The sequence below is a fragment of the Aquila chrysaetos genome (assembly GCF_900496995.4).
Source record: "Aquila chrysaetos chrysaetos chromosome W unlocalized genomic scaffold, bAquChr1.4 W_unloc_3, whole genome shotgun sequence".
Taxonomy (NCBI): domain Eukaryota; kingdom Metazoa; phylum Chordata; class Aves; order Accipitriformes; family Accipitridae; genus Aquila; species Aquila chrysaetos.
In genome coordinates, this window is record NW_024470323.1 from 3,317,696 (window position 1) to 3,335,154 (window position 17,459).

At 46.2% G+C, this 17,459-nt stretch overlaps 2 long non-coding RNA genes across 2 annotated transcripts; one reads left to right on the forward strand and one right to left on the reverse strand.

Annotated features, from left to right (window-relative positions):
• Nucleotides 1-116: 116 nt before the first annotated feature.
• On the reverse strand, nucleotides 117-5,314 carry LOC121233025. The gene is made up of 3 exons (XR_005931828.1): nucleotides 4,885-5,314; nucleotides 2,307-2,309; nucleotides 117-130 (listed from the first exon to the last, which is right to left on the reverse strand). It is a non-coding gene; the product is annotated as an uncharacterized LOC121233025 (long non-coding RNA).
• Nucleotides 5,315-9,948: 4,634 nt separating this feature from the next.
• On the forward strand, nucleotides 9,949-16,386 carry LOC121233020. Its single transcript, XR_005931823.1, has 3 exons — nucleotides 9,949-10,134; nucleotides 15,692-15,695; nucleotides 15,847-16,386. It is a non-coding gene; the product is annotated as an uncharacterized LOC121233020 (long non-coding RNA).
• The last annotated feature ends 1,073 nt before the right edge of the window (nucleotides 16,387-17,459 follow it).

Below are 17,459 nucleotides of genomic sequence, written 5' to 3' on the forward strand. Positions count from 1 at the left end.
GGCATGTGAGTTAGATGCAGTACTTAGGACATTGGAACTTTTGAAGGACAAAGAAGGAACCGTGTACACTGATTCAAAATATGCGTATGGAGTGGTACACACTTTTGGAAAAATTTGGGAAGAACAGGGACTTATTAATTCTCAAGGAAGGGGTTTAGTTCATGAGAAACTGATTGTCAAAATTCTACAAGCAATAAGAGGGCCCAAGCGAATAGCTGTAATACATGTTAAGGGACACCAAAGAGGAACAACCCCCGAAATTCGAAGGAATAATCTTGCTGACCAAGAAGCCAAGGCGGCAGCACTACTTGCTGTGACCATCACCCCGCTGGCAGGTGAAACGCCAGCAAAAATCCTTAGCCCACAGTTTAGTAAACCAGAAATGGATAAATTGAAGGAAATGGGAGTAGTGGAAAAAGAAGGTAATTGAGAACTACCCGATGGGAGACAAGTATTACCAAAAGCACTAACATGGAAAATAATGAGAGGTATGCACTCAAAGACTCATTGGGGTGTCCAAGCGCTGGTTGATCAATTCGCAATAAAATACATGTGTATTGGGGTTTATAATGTAGCCAAGGGAATCGTACAGGGGTGCCTAATGTGTCAGAGGATCAATAAGCAGCATCTTAGAAAAAAAGTACAAGGGGGACAGGAATTGGCACACTGACCATTCGCCAAAATACAGATTGATTTTACTGATCTCCCTAAAGTAGGGCGATATAAACACTTACTTGTATTGGTGGACCACCTCACACACTATATCGAAGCGTTCCCTACTGCTAGGACAACTGCCAATACAGTGGTAAAAGTACTTTTGGAACATATCATACCGCGATATGGAAATATTGAAACTATTGATTCAGATAGAGGCCCACATTTCATTTCCAAAGTAGTAAAAGAAGCTCTAGCCCCCTTTGGAACTAAATGGGAGTTCCATACACCTTGGCACCCCCAAAGCTCCGGGAAAGTAGAACGAATGAATGGAGAAATAAAGAAACAATTAACTAAGTTAATGATAGAAACCAAAATGTCATGGGTAAAATGTTTGCCAATTGCTTTATTAAATATTCGGACTCAGCCCCGAACAGATACTGGAATTTCCCCATTTGAAATGTTATATGGCATGCCCTATGATATGGAATGCCCAGCCAATTACCCTACTTTAGATGAAGATAGTATTAACCCTTATATTGTTCAGCTGATGAAAAGGAGAGAGAAATTGCAAAAGAAAGGAATGGTGGTACAGAGGCCGCCCCTAGATATATCCATACATTCAGTAAAGCCAGGTGATATGGTATTAATCAGAGCCTGGAAAGAATCCTCTCTCACTCCTAGGTGGGAGGGGCCCTTTCTTGTTTTACTTACCACAGAAACTACTGTCCGGACTGCAGAACGAGGATGGACGCATGCCTCGCGAATTAAAGGACCTTTACCCAGAGATCAGTGGGAAGTAACAAAGACTTCAGAGGACTTAAAACTAGTGATAAGGAAGAAAAAGGAACTGCATGAATGAATAAATCCTTTTGGAAGAACAGTAAAACCTAGTTTATACCAGTGGTTCCAGGTATCACCTGGAGAGAATTTACAGGTGGTAAACTTTACTCCTTGGCGTACAGAACGGATACCTCATCAAACCAGCGGAGCTGGTATATATACATAAATTAGCAGGAACTCCTCAGTACTTACCTTTTTATGTACTTACTTTTTTATTGTGAAGTGGGGACTAAGGTCCCTAGACCACCGGAATATTTAGTGGGATTCCGTGTTTAAAGCATCGTAACCATAACCATTGGAATTCGGTGTTTTGTAACTGTACGGTCAGAAATGGTATTGTAGTTCTAGAAGGGGACATTATTATTGTATGAAGTGTCGAGAGTACCAATTTCCCGTGGAGACCAATTGAATAGAGTGGAAATTAATAGACTAATTTGTGAGTAGGAATTATTAGTACCTGAAACTATAAGGCGGTGTGCTATCAAATTCGCATGGAAGCGAGCTAGACGTTATCACTAGAATAGCGTCTACTCTTAAATAAAATTTGTATAAGGAATGCTGGTGGACACACTGCAGGAACAGCCACCCATTTAGGGACGGCTGTACACAGTGTACCCAAAGGAGAAGGGGACTAAACACGTCCGCCTTACGGGGCGGGGGGGGTAGCTACAGGAAATCCCTAACCAACCCGAAGCTCCTATAACCCTGAATCCTGCGAGTGTCTTGTCATTTCCCAGGTAATATAAAATATTCTACACAGTTCCCAGGGAGGAGCTAAGTCCCGTAAGGGCTTTGCAAGTGGAAAACACGCCCTTAAGAAGTACGACTGCTGCCGAGAAGATGAGAAACCTCGCTGCTCCAGGCACCGGAGTAGGCAAAGTAGGCAGAGGCATACGGAAAAGGGAGTGTGAGTACACCGTGAGATCATCGGCGGGTAATGGCGAAAAACAGACACTTCGAGAGGAGGAATGGACTCTGGGAGCCCGACCAGGTATGCCCTGGCAAAGAGATAATCGGGAATTGACATCGACACCCATTGGTGTTCCTTGGGAAACCCCACCAGCAATCCGTGTTTGGATGATATTACTGTGGTATTTGCTTGTTGGGCCTATGGTATCTGGCAATGTCAGCCATCAACCCTTCAAGTGGTCACTAATACAACTAGAACACTCAGTTATCATACAAAACAGAATTACCCCGGGCGCTTCCTCTTTCACGGCCCACTTAAGTTCCCTAGTAAGGTCATACCATGGATGGGCCCCCATTGATGAGAATACTCGCAAGTATACAGTTCAGCGTAAAGCCTTTTATATGTGTCCAGCTAACAATCCAGGAAAAGGATATTGCAATCACCCAGCTGAATATTACTGTGCATATTGGGGCTGTGAAACAATAGCATCAGAATGGACACCAGGGGGAGGGAAAGACCAATTTTTAACTGTAGGATGGGGACCGCCAGGATGTCAAAAACCCACCTATGGACCTCAGGGTTCGGTTCAGAGAGGCACATGTTGGCATATTTATCTTAATGTTTCAAAACCTGAAGATCTAGGATGGACTATAGGGAGAACTTGGGGAATCAGGTTTTGGGAACCAGGCACTGATACAGGGGGAATAATTTTAATAAAAAAGGAGCCGGTGCCCAATGAACCCTCCGGTGTAGGACCAAATCCAGTCATAGCAGAGGAAGATGATAGTAACAGTATTGTACATACTGTTACAATCTCTCCTAATATAAACATCACTGAAAATAACACCCCAGGCGTATCAACAAAAATCAAACCCTCGACTCTTACACCCGAAGTCAGCCCATTGTGGGATATGCTTCAAGCCAGTTATCAAGTACTGAATGCCACCTACCCTAATATAACTGAGCATTGTTGGTTATGTTACAGCATTCGTCCACCCTTTTATGAAACTATTGGGGTGGACAGTAGATTTAAGAAGGCCAACAGAACAAACCCAGCTCAGTGCTTATGGAATAAGGAATCTGGACGTAAGCAAGGGATAACAATGTCCCAAGTATCAGGAAAAGGAAGATGTATAGGGAATGTCCCAAAAGACAAACGACACCTGTGTAACACAATTCACAAATCAAGAGAAATAACAGCTGAGTGGTTAATTCCTGCAGATAATACTAAGTGGATTTGTTCCCAAACTGGGGTTACACCTTGTATATTCCTAAAGGTTTTTAATTGGATAACTGAATATTGTATACAAGTAGCTGTAATACCTAAGCTTATTTACCATCCCGAAGATTTTGTTTATGACTATCAAACTACTCAGGCCCATCACATACAAAAACGTGAGCCCTTGACAGCCCTCACGGTAGCAACCCTCATAGCAGTCGGAGCTGCTGGAGCTGGTACAGGAATAACCTCCCTCGTACAACAAAATCAAGAATTTCAATCCTTAAGAATAGCAGTCGACGAGGATTTGGCTAGGATAGAAAAAGCCATGACAGCCCTAGAACAGTCTGTTAGGTCTTTATCAGAAGTAGTATTACAAAACAGACGGGGCTTAGACCTAATGTTCATGCAGCAGGGGGGGTTATGTGCAGCCCTACGGGAGGAGTGTTGTGTATATGTTGACCATACTGGAGTAGTTAGAGATACAATGGCCAAGCTACGGGAGGGGTTAGAAGAAAGACAGGGAAGCACAACAGAGCTGGTATGAGTCTATGTTTAATTATTCACCCTGGTTAACCACCCTATTGTCAACTATTACAGGACCCCTTATCTTGTTGATCTTATTTTTGACTTTTGGGACATGCATTTTTAATAAGTTGATCGCTATTGTTAAAGGGTGGTTAGAAGCTGCACACTTAATGCTGTTACGAAAACAATATGAACAAATAGAGGATGAAGGAATTAATCCTATCCTCGGGCGGACAAAAGAAGTATTAGATCGATTTAATGAACAAAATCAGGATAAAATAGAAAAGGGGGGATTGTAATGAACGGGCTAACTTTGTTCATGAAATCGCATGTGGAGGTAGGGATATTCTTCACTTAGATAAGACCATGAGTACCGATGATTAGCATATGTAGAGAGACATTTACAGAGCATGAATGGGACTTGAGTCACCTAAAGAACAGCTGAGGAAGACTTGGGCCTTCATCCCAACAACCACCAGAAGGCAAATTACGACCACTTAACACCTGATGGCACAAGATACCGACGATACCAGCCAGCCAGTCACGTATCAGGGACTAAAAAGACTGTATAAATAAAGAGGCTCTTCCCCTGTTTGGGCGCGAGCTTGTGGCGGAGCACTGTCTCCCCGGCCGCCCAGCGCTGTTTTGCTCTTTTATCGCTTGCTAATAAATTCGATCTTTTATTTAATACAAATTGGCTCCTCCAATTTGTCACGAGCGTCTATAACACTCCCCATACTGAGTTAAACATTCGAGACTATAAGGGGGCGAATCCGCAGTTGCTGGCAACTCCCACTCCCCAAACGCCTACTGCCCCAGAGGAAGGTATGACTGTCTGCAGGACGGGAAACTAGACATGCAGTCCCCAGTAAGTGAGCCGGGGGACAGTCAGTGGTTTTATTTAAGGAGGCTCACTGAAAATAAGACAGGAGACCTGTTGATTACTTTTCCCCTTGGTCCCTTTAAGACCCCAGTAACTTTTTTAGTTGATACTGGTGCTCAAATGTCAGCACTCTGGGTGGATGTTGCTAACCACAATGGAATAATTGCAGATAAGAAGCAGATATGGGTCACAGATGTTTTCGGAAGCTCCCAACCGCAGCCGACAGCTAAAGTTAAATGCTGGCTGCCAGGGGATTCATCCCCTGTTGAGGTTACTATGATACTAAGTCCTCTATCCACCAATATTCTAGGACTCAACCTCTTAAAGGGCCAGCCGTGGGTAGACTCTAAGGGAAGAGAATGGAAATTCGGGTGTCCCGCAATCTCTGTGAGGCTTTTGCAGTTGGCACCAACTCTCCCACCTTCAAAAATAGTTCATGTCAAACCTTATGCTTTGCCTTTGGGAGCAAGGGAAGGGATCACTTCAGTGATAACTGAGTTACAGGAACAGGGGATAGTTACTCCTACGCACTCATCCTATAATTCCCCAGTATGGCCGGTCCCCAAGCCAAATGGGAAGTGGCGATTGACAATTGACTATCAACGCCTGAACGCCAATACTGGCCCATTAACAGCTGCAGTCCCCAATATAGCAGAATTAATTGCAACCATACAAGAACAGGGTCACCAAATTTTAGCAACCATTGATGTGAAAGACATGTTCTTTATGGTTCCCTTACAAGAAGCAAATAGGGACCGCTTTGCCTTTACCTGGGAAGGTGTACAATATACATTTATGCGACTTCCCCAAGGCTATTGCCACTCACCCACCATTGCTCACTAGGCATTGGCCCAGGAACTAAATCAGATCACTCCTAAAGATGGAGTAAGAGTATATCAATATATTGATGATGTGCTAACTGGAGGACCAGACAATGCTGCGGTGGGGCAAACCCAGAGAGAAATCATTAGCCACTTAGAGAATTTAGGGCTCCAAATCCGTGCCGAAAAGGTGCAACTCCCATCACCTGACATAAAATTTTTAGGTATCCGGTGGAAAGCGGGGACTGTGTGTATACCTTCCGAAACCTTGTCCGCCCTTGAACAAGTAAAAATGCCTGAAAATAAGAAAGAATTGCAGCATGCCCTAGGCTTGCTAGTGTTTTGGAGAAAACACATCCCCGACTTTTCTATCCTAGCTCGCCCTTTATATGATTTAACCCGTAAAAGAACTGCTTGGGACTGGACACCTGTCCATGAAGAGGCTCTGAAATTATTAATTTTTGAAGCAGGGATTTACCAGGCCCTAGGGCCAATACATCCAACAGACCCACTCCACATAGAATGGGGTTTTGCAATTCATGGGTTATCTATACATATGTGGCAGCGTGGCCCTGAAGGTCCTACCCATCCTATAGGATTTTTCTCGCGTAGCTTTAAGGATGCTGAAAAACGGTATTCAGTTTGGGAGAAAGGACTCTTTGTGGTTAACCTAGCCTTACAGGAAGCCGAGACAATTATACAGCAGCAGCCCATCATCTTGCGAGGACCTTTTAAGATCCTGAAACCAATATTGGCTGGAACTCCTCCCCCCGCAGGAGTAGCTCAAGGAGAAACAGTAAGGAAGTGGTATGCCCAGTTAGACCACTACTGTCACACTAGACAGATAGAGGAGGGAACACCCAAAACGCTCCAAATACAGGATCCCCCTTCTGATCACCCAGATACAGAACCCCCTCCATCGTACATCAAAGTGGCTCCTCATTTTAAACCCCATTTAAAAAACGTGTGGTTCACTGATGCTTCCGCAAAAAGGGAAGGAAAGATGTGGAAGTATCGAGCAGTAGCATTACATATTGATTCAGGGGAGCATATGATAACTGAGGGAGAGGGTAGTGCCCAAGTAGGGGAGTTAGTTGCTGTGTGGAGTGTAGTCGTTAAGGAAGCTGAGACAACAGAACCAGTATACATTTATACTGACTCCTATGCGGTGTTTAAAGGATGCACTGAATGGTTACCATTTTGGGAACAACACCAATGGGAAGTAAACCAAGTGCCAGTGTGGCAACGAGACAAATGGGAAGAAATACTGAATATCGCCAAGCAGAGATCTTTCTTGGTAGGCTGGGTTGCTGCACACCAGACAGGAGATAACCCGGCTCACCTCCTAAATAACCAAGTAGATTCCTTAACACGTCTAGCCAGTCTTGCCATCGATGGTGAAGCAGGGAAATGGGAACACCTTCTGGAGTGGCTGCACGTGAAGTGTGGCCATTCAGGGAGTAAAGACCTGTACAAAGAGGCTATTAGCAGAGGATGGGCCATTACACGAGAATTATGTAACACTGTTATTTCTGCATGCGGATAGTGTCGAGTTTGTTTGGAAAAATATAACCCTTTAAAAGAACAACCCCTACATTTAAGGACAAACAAGGGTTTATGGCAAACGTGGCAAATTGACTATATTGGCCCCTTTCGGGTATCAGAGGGAAAACGATATGTGTTAGTGGGAGTAGAGGTAGTATCAGGACTAACACAAGCTGAAGCCGTATCCAGAGCAACAGGAGAAAATACGGTGAAGAGTCTAAAAGTATGGTTTAGCTACTTACCCAAGCCTCAGTCAATTCAGTCTGATAATGGGAGCCATTTCACTGCTGGAGTAGTGCAAGAATGGGCGAAGGGTGAGGAAATCCAGTGGGTTTTTCACACCCCTTCCTACCCTCAAGCTAATGGTATTGTGGAGAGAGCGAACGGACTTCTAAAACGAGCTCTGAGGCCCCATGACCCAGGGTGGGCCTTGCGAGTACCAGAAGCAGTATACCGAGTCAATAGCCGGTGGGGGGCAAATGGCTGCCCCCGACTCCTAGCATTCTGTCCCACACCTCCTTCTATTGTTCCAGGGACGAAAAGTGGCAAAGACCCTGCACACTTGCTCCACTATGCTGGACAACCAGTATTAGTGGAACTGCCCACTGTGGGGCAAGTACCCCTAACCCTAAAGACGTCCCTTAACCTTTATTCCTGGGTGGCCACAGATGCCCATGGGAAAGAGCATCGTATCAATACCCGATGGATTGTCCCATCCTTCTAAGTGGGCCTTCATGTTCTGAATTAAAGTTGTTCCGATGTTAAATGGCTGATAAGAATATGTTTTTTCTGTATCCCACTGGCTGGATTCTAACAAGCATATCAGTTAAGATACACAATATAAACCTAACCCTCTGTTATAGTACTAAAACCATAGCTGCTTGATTGCTTGCTTATGTTTTTGTTACTCTGACTAGTGATGCTGTGTTGACTTCTCAGAATTCCTGAGTTGGGGGGAGGACACAGAGAGCTTGGCAGCAGACCGTGTTGGAGTTCTTGCAGCGGCACCTACGCCACGTAAGAGCAAGAGGTCGCTATAAACTTATCAGCATTTTTACACACAATGAGCACATTCTGCTGATCTACGGATGCTTTAATCAGAGCAATTCCAGTCAAGAGAGCTTGAAATTTAAGGCTAGTTTGTATGCATCTATAATACGTAACACATCCTGCACATGGCCTGTATGAGGTTGTTTTACAGAAGCTGCATGAGCGCCTTGGAGGGTGCACCTCAGCCTCTCGGATGGATCCCAACCACTAGCAGCACTGCTTGACATCTCCTGTGATCTCATCCCTCTAATCATTAGTTATCTTTGTATATATTTTGCAGGTTATCAGAAGCCCACAGCAGGACTTATGTTTTTGGTTGATGAGTGGGCCATTATCTGTATTGTTTGTTTGATTTTGGTTGTGATATTCTTATGGTACGACAGGGAAAGATGGTTTGGAACTCCTTCCTCCTTGCCTTTCTTACCTTTGGTGCATCTGGACAAGGAGAACGGACCTCCAATTTGGCTTGGGAAGTGATACAAGGATTCATACATGTCTGGAATAGAACAGATCAGGGGATCTGTATTCAGATTCCTACTTCTGCCGAGCAGGGGATTAGATTCGGTTTGATACCCATGAAGCTCAATATTGGAAAACATAATATGAGCAATGGCACTATAGGGTTAGTAGATGCTCCTTTTGAGTATCAATATTGAAGTGATCATACCTCCTCTGGCAGATGGTGGCAAGATGAAGCAGCCTTCTACGAGATCCCTCGGGACACAGGGTGACCTGACTTAATAAACAAAACTTGTAAGCGATGGAGATTGGAGGTCAGTCACAAAATCGGTATTAGTTATAGCCCACTGTGTCCTCCAGGATTCAAGGAAGCCTATTCCAGATGATTCCCACCTTCTCCATCCTGGTGGAGAATAACAGGATGCCCTTCCTATCACAATATATCTTGTAATCTAGTGCCCTTTTGGCCTGCTTCCCCAAAAATTACCCCTTTTGAATTACAATATAATGTAAGATGGGATTCAGCTTGGTGTGTTCACATACTGACAGGAAGGGACAATATCTTTTAATGAATAGCACCCACACTGCTTGGGGATGGTCAGTGAAACACAAGTTAAAAAACCAACCTCTTCACTTATTAAAGAAAGAATTTGGGGGCACACCCAACCCCAATGATGCCCATTTGTTAAACTGTACCCACATTATAGACTGTACCACAGGCGCTGGCAATCCCATCGAAACATGGATCAGTTTGGAAGTTAGAACCTCAATTCGAGATATGTGCACCTGTTGGGGATATCCTAATTTTGGATACCGAAACCGGGATAACCAATGTAATAAGATCACCAATAATGTTAATATCTAGCTAAAATGTGGACTTCCCATTAACCACTTCCCAAGACATAAGGTGGGGGAGGATAATCAAATACCTCAGGGAGACGCAGCTACTTGTCAAAATGCTTTGTATGCCGCCCCCAAGGCAACTGTCTGGGGGTGCTCAGATGGGAAAATGTACTTGCACTTGAATGTCATCAAACAGGCTGGATTGCGGTGTGGTTTAGGAATTCCTACTATGTGTCCCAGGCGAATCTTTGAATATACCACACCACCTATTCAAAGGAAAAAATGAGAACTTGATGACCCAAGTAGCACCCAGAAGTGGATTCAAAGCATTCTAAAACGCGATTATTACACCTGGGGACAGAAGGTATCGTTACAGCTTGTTACGGATGCACGACTAACCAAATCCAACAGGTGTTAAAACTCAGATTTATTCTTCAGCAAAGTTAGTTAGAAGTCCGGTAACATTTTATAAAACCACAGGCTCAATGATGTAAAGAGAATTAATACTACACGGCCGACTTAAGAATCCCCAAGATTTAAAGTGATGGCTCAAAACGCGCGTATCACTCACCTAAAAGCTGAGGGCTCTCTCCCTCGAGGAGTTACCTCGGGCGGTGCCCCGACCCGAGGGGGAGTCCCCGACTGCAGACCCGCTGCTCCAAGGAGGACTGCCAACATGTCCTCCGGCGGGACCCCGTTTATACCCCTGTCGAATCTGACCTGTGGTCATTTAATTCTATTGGCTAGGACGGTCACCTCAGTGTACCTGGCACATCTCGACTGGCCAGTTCAAATTTCAACCTGCAGCCTCCAGGGTTTCCTTCCCCTTCTCCCTTCCTGGAGAAGTTTTGTTTCCTGCTGGCAGGATGGGGGGGCGGGATGTACTGCCACAATCCACCCTGTGACCACAGTCATGATTCAACTGGTTTCTTTGGAGTGGTGGTACAGTCACCTCTTGCCTCCAAAGTTAAAAGGGGGTGCAGTTTGGCGAGTTTGACGCTCATTGTGGGTCATCGTTCCCTTCTGGTCTAGAACTAAAGTGGAATATCTGACACAGGAATATTCAGTGTATGGACAGTTTAAAGGAGTATACTTAACTGTTAATACAGGCTTTACTACCAAGCGTTTGATAGAACTTATTGCAATATAGATTACTGTAATCATAATTACAAGCATTATTAAAGATTAGAGAAGGCTGGTCTCCCACCCCGTAACAGAAACAATTGCCTCCATGTGAGATTTCAGAGCGTAGCGTAGTATCATTCCAACCCCACTCCGTGAAAGAAAATCTGAACGTATCAAAACTTTTCCCAACCAGTTGGTCCCTGGTGCAGAAGCAATTGCCTCCGAGTCTCTTGCCATATTCTCTCATTGATTTAGTCTTGAAGCCACACTGACACATTTGGAGTGAACACAGTAGTTGTCCATTGACATGTTCAAAACTTTACATATACCCTTCTCTTTCTTTGGCATCTAATCCAATACAGCCCAATTTTAGATAGTCATTTTACCAATAACTGATTGTTTGAGAGTCCCCAAATTGTTAGATGTAGCATTGGCTAAGGTTGATAGCTGTAAACTCAGTTCTAGGGTGCTCTATCGATGTTCCTTGAGTACCATACAGTTGCCCCGATGGAATTTCAGGGTGTATTGGGTCTGACTGAGATGGAGTTAATACTCCCCATAGCAGCCCTCACAGTGCTGTGCTCTGCATCAGTAGCTAGAAAGGTGTTGATAACACACCAGTGTTTTGGCTACTGCTGAGCAGTGCTGGCACAGCATCAAGGCTGTCTCGCCAACATTTTTGCCCCCCCCCCCACCAGCAGCAGGCTGGGGCAGGGCAAGATCTTGGGAGGGGAAACAGCCAGGACAGCTGACCTAAACTAACCAAACAGATATTCCATACCATATGACGTCAGCTCAGATATAAAAGCTAAGTAAAGGGAGACGGAAGGGGGGGCATTTTGTCTTCCGGAGCAACCACTACGCGTACTGAAGCCCTGCTTCCCAGGAAGTGGCCAGACATCGCCTGCTGATGGGAAGTAGAGAATAACATCATTTGTTTTTCTTTGCTTTCACACCCGACCTTTGCTTTCACTTTATTAAACTGTCCTTATCTTGACCCACGAGCCTTTTGTTATATTTCTCCCCCTGTCCAGCTGAGAATGGGGAGTGATAGAGCGGCTTTGGTGGGCACCTGGCACCCAGCCAGGGTCAACCCACCACACAGGGCACAGCATAGTACCATTCCAACTCCACCCCCGTGATCCCATGGGTTGCTTGGAGGATATAGTCACATCTGGTGTTTCATACTGAACTAGCATTTACTGCACCTGGTGACCAACTATAAACAACATGAGTATAACCTCCTCCCCCATCCAATCTGAACCTCCAACTATAATTGTTACATTGCTCTCATGCGAGCTCAAGGACTCACAATATATTAATGTCCATCATTTTGCCACAACATTATCATCCAGATCTTCACCATCCACACCTGTCACCGTCATCACTGTCAGCAAAAGGACTGGAATGACTCGTTCCTTCATGGTCCTGTAAAAAAGCACAAACTAGGCCTCGGTCTTAAAACCGGGTCACAGGGTTAGAAGTCCGGGATTATCCACCGGGCACTGATGTGGTGAGTCTTTCCACTCCCATGAGATGGTCTCAGATGACCAATGTAATCAACCTGCCACATGCTCCAAAGAGCCTTGCCTTGTCTGATATGCTGGGCCAGAGCTTGGTTTGGGTGATTAGCTTTAAGCCTTATTCGGCATTGCGGGCAAGCTGTAAGAATTGCTTCACAGGTTTTCATAGACACTGGCCAACCCCGAGATCGGCATTCATAATAGAGATCTGCTTTCCCTGAGTGGCCTCGTTTGATATGCAACCATTCTGCTAGTCTATCCCAATCTTCCTTCTCACTGGTGACCATCCTGATTTGGGCCAGGTGGTCCACCTGCTGATTCCATTTCGCAGCTGGGGTTCCATCCCAAGCATGTCCCTTCACCCATCCCACCTTTAAAGGTCAGGATCTCCCTATTGCCAGGAGACATTGCCAGTCCTCTGTCCTCCACACTTTCACATGACCTACTCCCCACTTACTAGATTCCCAGTGACATATCCACTCTGTAGCACCTTAAAGGTTGCATAAGAGTCAGTACAGACGATGGTAGCACCATTCTCTACGGCCAGTAATAAAGCCCGTAGTTCTCCTACTTGTGCACTACCTTCACCCTCTTCCTCGACTGTCTTCCCAGTACCAATCTCCAACGCCACTGCTTTATATTGCCATTTTGATCCCACTCGATGGGCAGATGCATCCGTGAACCACACTCCCTGCACATCTGAGCCTGCCACAAATTCGGGTGCCTCCTCAATCGGACAAGGTTTATACGGTTGACACAGCAAGGCTGGGTTAGGGTTTACAGGTTGCTGTAGTTTGAAAACCTTAGTTGGACCCTCTTTTAGTGGGAGCAATTGGCTTATCCCTTCTAGGTATGCATACCATTTCCTTACTGTGGCCTTTTGGGCTACTCCCTCCGGAGGAGGTGACCCACTGAGGATTGAATTTAGGAGAGGGAAAGGACCCTGTACTATAACATCCTGTGAGGTATGCAGCTTTTCAGCCTCTTTAACTGCTCTAGTGAGGGAGAGGACCCCCTTTTCCCAATCTGAATATCGTCGCTCCATTTCTTTGGATGCAGTGGAAGAGAATAATAACGGTCTAGCTGGTCCCTGTGGCCCCTTTTGAAACACGCCACAGTATGAGGCATGTTCAGTGAATCCCCATTCCACCCTTAAAGGATCTCGTGGGTGCAATGGACCTAGTCTCTGATAAGCCTTAAGCTCATCTTTCAGAGTGTTAAGGGCTTCCGTATGTTGCAAAGTCCGATCCCATTTTCTGTTTTTTTCGGAGCAAGTCATAGAGAGGGTGGGCAGTCACTGAGTTAATACTTGGGACGGCAGAAGTTAATGGTGGGGTATTACTGTTCAATCTTCTATAATCAATTGTTAGTCGCCACCTTCCATCTGATTTACGGACTGGCCAAACAGGGGAATTGTAAGGAGAATGTGTGCGACTGATGATCTCTCTTTTCTCCAGATCATTAATTACTTCCAAAATGCCCCGCTTGGCCGCAGCTGGAAGTGGGTATTGAGGGACAGGGGTTACTTTAGATTGCGGTAGTGCAGGAGCAACCTGCAATGTTCTCACATGAATAGCCTCTGCCTCCCTGCCCCCAAAGCTCCACACCCTACCATTGGGTAGGTCCCATTGTCTGCCTGCCAGCACATCAAATCCCAGTATATTTCCCTCATAGGGGCTTAAAGCCACTTCCACAGCTGTCATTCTCTTTTCCCCCAGTAACCAAAGTTGGGTTTGAGCTATGGGGCATTTTCCTGTCGCCCCTGTTACTCCTCTAATGTTTATAGCCTTTCTTGATGGCCTAATTCCCAGCTCACTAGCTTGTCGTTCATTTAAAACACTAATTTGGGCTCCTGTACCGATTAAGAATTCCAAACTTATCCGTCTTGGACCCACAGGAATGCGTATATAAGGCTCTTTATCAGCAGACCATTCACCATGTAGCAGAGTATTCACCATGCGGACTGGGCGGCCTGAACCCCAAACCGCAGCTCCTAGTTTTTAGCCCTTCCAGTTCCTCTCGCAGTGCCGCGAAAGGGTCCCGTTTCTCTTCCCGAGGGGGCGGGGTTGCTGGCGCTTCCCTTGGGTCTCCAGCTTTCCCCTCTAGCAATCCCACTCCCGGACGCCGCCGGCGGACTGCCCGTGCAGCACGGCTCGGGCTGCCCCCAGCGCCGGTGCCTTCCGCCAGAGAGCGTCCCTTCCGGGATCGTAGTTCCGACCCGACGGCCCCCGAGTTCGAGACCGCTCGGGGCGGGGTTTACAACCGGCTGGGCGGACCTTCCTGCTGCCCTCCGTTAACTCCGACAGTCCCTTTGCTCGGATAGTAACAGATTCTCCTTGGGGTCCACACCCCCAGCCCAGTAGGCTACTCGGGACGTTATCGACCTATCACCTGCCGGTCCAGCACTCAGAAACACTCCCGGTCCCCAGTAATTTCTTGCTTCATCATCCCTCAACAGTATCCGATCCTCCCCCGTTAGAGAAGCTCTCCACAAATACTCGGTTTCGGTTTCGCCCAGCTTGCGCGAAAACTTAGCTTGCAACTCGCCGACTTCGGGTCCCGACCGAGGGGCCGTGCAAACAGCGCTCCGGGGGCTCCCACCGTGCGGACCCGCGTGCCCTTCTGTTTCAGTAAGGGGCCGCACGTCCCTTTCCTCCAATTCCACCTTCGGACAATCTATTTCCCCTTGCCTTTTAGCAGAATCACGGTTCTGTGCTTGAATCCATCAGGCGCCCAGGAGGGCACACACGCTGCCTTTGCTGTCTCACGGACTACTTCCGCGGCATAGTTCTACTCTCTCCACGACCGCTGCCGGGTCGGACCACTTCGCCCAGTCCAGACCTGGGGGAAAGGGCTGCAGCCGTGCCTCCGTAATAATTCCTCCATTAACACCATCCTGCTGACTACGCCAATTTAAAATGTTACGGATGCACGACTAACCAAATCCAACAGGTGTTAAAACTCAGATTTATTCTTCAGCAAAGTTAGTTAGAAGTCCGGTAACATTTTATAAAACCACAGGCCCAATGATGTAAAGAGAATTAATACTACACGGCCGACTTAAGAATCCCCAAGATTTAAAGTGATGGCTCAAAACGCGCGTATCACTGACCTAAAAGCTGAGGGCTCTCTCCCTCGAGGAGTTACCTCGGGCGGTGCCCCGACCCGAGGGGGAGTCCCCGACTGCAGACCCGCTGCTCCGAGGAGGACTGCCAACGTGTCCTCCGGCGGGACCCCGTTTATACCCCTGTCGAATCTGACCTGTGGTCATTTAATTCTATTGGCTAGGAGGGTCACCTCGGTGTACCTGGCGCATCTCGATTGGCCAGTTCAAATTTCAACCTGCAGCCTCCAGGGTTTCCTTCCCCTTCTCCCTTCCTGGAGAAGTTTTGTTTCCTGCTGGCAGGACAGGGGGGTGGGATGTACTGCCACACAGCTAGAAGCATTCTTTGCACCATCTGGGTATATTGTTCGGCACCAATGGGTGCTAGAAAACCTAACTTGGCAAGTACATGTATTAAGTAATTAGACTCGATATGCCTTTGGAGAACTAAATCTCCAAGTGCAACAGGTATCAAAAATTACATTACAGAATCGTTTAGCCTTAGATATGTTATTGTGAAAAGAACAAGGTGTGTGTGGTATGTTAAACTTGACTGAATCTGAATGTTGTATTACCATTCATAATGCCACGACCTCAATTGAAGAAGCCCGGGCAAAGATGAAGATTGCCGACCAGACGAGAGAACTCTTCCATGCAATGCAACCAGCTGACTGGTTTGATGGCTGGAATCCAAACTCATGGCTACATTCCATTTTAGGATCCTTGGGACTGATGGGATGGGGGAAATGGCTTGTAAATATTGGACTTATGATATTAATTGGATTTATATGTTTAATAGCAGGCCTTGCCATAGTAAGATGTATGATTAGCCGCTTGCTATCCTCAGCTGTCTCTCTCTCTTCTCCTACTGTCCGCTATATTAAAATCACCACAGACGAAGATGATATGAACAAGAATCAAAGTCCAGTGACTGTTTGAGCCACGGGGTGGTGTGACGGTCTGACACATTCAATGTCTCAAACATCTGTTAAAGAGCTTTGCTGGAGAAAACGGCCTCTGTAAAAATGCTGGAGTTTTGTGAACAGGACAATGTGGCCAGAGGAGAGGGCCCCACGGAGGGTGGGAACGCACTTCTCCAAAGCCCCAATTCCTTATCTTAAGTGACCAGGAGAAGGAACACAATTTATGCCTTCCTGGAGGAAGAAGGCCCCATGGAAGTTGGGACTGTGCTTCTATCTTAAGCGGTCATGCCAGCAGGAAAAGAGAGGCAACTCCACAATGAACCCCTCCCCCAAAGCTCACTGACCGATTCCAGTGAACCCCAGGTGTGGGAACTGCACATGTTGAGATCATCAACCAACACACTATAAAAGAAGAGAGAACGAGTCCTCAGTGCATGCCCTCCAGAACTGGATCTCTACGCTGGCTGGACCAACGCTGGACCCAGGACTAGTGAAACCCTTCTCTCTCTCTTTCTTTCTTTCTCTCATTCTCTCTTTCTTTCTCTCATTCTCTCTCTCCCTCTTTTCCTTCTCTCTTTTCCACAGTCCCTACACCTCATCCTTTTAAACATAAACCGTTGACCAAGTCTGAGACTAGGAGTGGACCTAGCCGCCCCTGGGCTCCTCTCTGAGAAGGAGTCCAGAAAGCAAGGGGGTCTGCTCTGAACCTCGTGACTCAACGGGAGGGCTCTCCTTCTGACACAGTTTCATGTTCCTTTTTCCATTTCATTTTTCTATACTTCCCTCCTCTTCTCAAACAGCGGCTTAATGACATGTTGCAAGGTTCATATTAATAAGTTCACGTGTACTTGGACAAAGTTAGCTAGGTTGAATAAATGTTGATTGTTGTTTGAACTCCCCTGGTGTCGTTTCACCTTAATTCTGACAAAGGAAATCCACGAACCTGAGTCGCTCCAACTTTGGGACGCGACACACCCTCAACACTGGTTTGGTTCAGCAGTTCATTTCCTTTAATAGATACACAGAGTCA